This window comes from Cryptomeria japonica, chromosome 5 (assembly GCF_030272615.1).
Source record: "Cryptomeria japonica chromosome 5, Sugi_1.0, whole genome shotgun sequence".
Lineage (NCBI taxonomy): Eukaryota > Viridiplantae > Streptophyta > Pinopsida > Cupressales > Cupressaceae > Cryptomeria > Cryptomeria japonica.
Genome location: NC_081409.1, coordinates 524,992,847 through 524,994,988, shown reverse-complemented (window position 1 = coordinate 524,994,988; position 2,142 = coordinate 524,992,847).

The following is a 2,142-nucleotide window of genomic DNA, read 5'->3' as shown; positions in this document are numbered from 1 at the left end:
AGTCACCTTGCAGTTCTTACACATATATTTGATCAGTTAGAACAATATAATGTCAGATTAAATCCAAAGAAGTGTGTGTTTGGCGTAACAACTAGTAAACTGTTAGGGTTTATAGTGTCAAATAGAGGAATTGAAATAGACCCTGCCAAGGTCAAGGAAATCATTGATATGCAACCTCCATCAACACTTAAACAACTCAGAGGGTTACAAGGAAGACTGCAATCCATAAGGAGATTCATAGCACAATTGAGAGATAAGTGTCACCCATTCTAGCATTTACTCAAGAAAGGAGTTACTTTTAAATGGATAGAACAATGCCAGGAAGCTTTCCAAGCTTTGAAATATTATCTTTTGAACACACCAGTGTTAATATCTCCTACTCCAGGACAACCTCTATTGTTATACATATCAACAATGAACTTAGCTCTAGGAGCTCTATTGGCACAACATGACAAAAATGGAAAAGAAAGAGCCATTTATTATATAAGTAGGACTCTGATCGACTATGAGCTTAATTATACCCCCATAGAGAAAGCATGCTTAGCAGTAATCTTTGCATCCCAAAAGCTTAGACATTACATGTTGAGTCATAAGGTACAACTCATTGCACACTTTGACCCACTCAAGTACTTATTGAGCAAAGCAAGATTGACCGGACGATTGGCTAAGTCGGTTATGATCTTGAGCGAGTTTGATATAGAATACATAGACATAAAAGCCATCAAAGGACAAATTATAGTAGATCAATTAGCAGAGGCTCCTATACAGGACAATCACCCATTGCTAATAGACTTTCCAGACAAATCCGTGTTTACATTAACTACCTCATTAATGTGGAATTTATACTTTGATGGGTGATATACAAGTCACGGATCTGGAACATGGTTTCTCTTCATTACTCCTCAAGGGGATGTTATACCTAAGTCATTTAGGATCAATTTCCAATGCACCAACAATATGGCTGAATATGAAGCTCTCCTCATAGGGCTTTGTATAGCTATACAATGGAAAATACAAGAGTTATAGGTCTATGGTGATTCGCAGTTGATTATAAACCATGTCAATGATGATTACAAAATGAAGGATGACAAACTCATGCCTTATAAGAAGTTGGTCGAAGATTACAAGGAGAAATTCAGAAAAATTACCTTTGAACAAATCCCAAGGATACAAAACAAGGAAACAGATGCAATGGCAACCATAAGATCTCCTCTGAATATGCCTGCTAATGAAACTCAGTTTGAGTTCATCATAGAACAGTTGATGCTACTTGCATATGAGACTCCCCTATCAAAATATGTATGTGCAATCGTGGGTCCAGAATCACCTTGGTACAATGAAATATATACATATTTACATACTCAATACATGTCACCAGATCTATCCAGGAATCAAAAGAAAACATTTATTCATCAGGAATCTAGGTACACCATTATAGCTGATACTTTGTATAGAAAGGGTTTTGATGGAACTCTTCTCCAATGCTTGGATGAGAGTGAGGCACACCTTGCTTTAAAAGAAGTCCATGATGGAATTTGTGGGGCTCACCAAAGCGGTCTGTCATTGTCAAAGAAATTGTTGAGAACAGGTTATTACTTGCCAACCACGGAAAAGGATGCTTACAAGTATGTACAGAAGTGTAAACAATGCCAAATGCATGGAGACCTTATTCATGCACCAGCACAAGATCTTCAACTGATCACATCACCATGGCCATTTTCACAATGGGGATTGTATCTAGTGGGTAAAATCAACCCTACTTCTTCCAATGGGCACAAGTTCATCTTGACAGCCACTGAATACTTTACCAAATGGGTTGAGGCAATTCCTCGAACATACACCACTGGAAAGTAGATAGAAAAATTCACGCTCAACTACATTATATGTAGATACAAAGTTTCAATGTGCTTTGTTATAGATAATGAGCATCCATTAAAGAACCAGGAAGTGAAAGAGTTGTGTGACAAATTCCACATACAATAGAGATTTGCCACACCATATTATCCACAAAGTAATGGGCAAGTAGAGGCTACAAATAAAACAATATTGAAAATTCTTAAGAAAATAGTCACTGACATAGGACGGGACTGGCATCTCCAATTAAATCCTGCTCTTTGGGCTTACAAAATAGGAGTACGCACA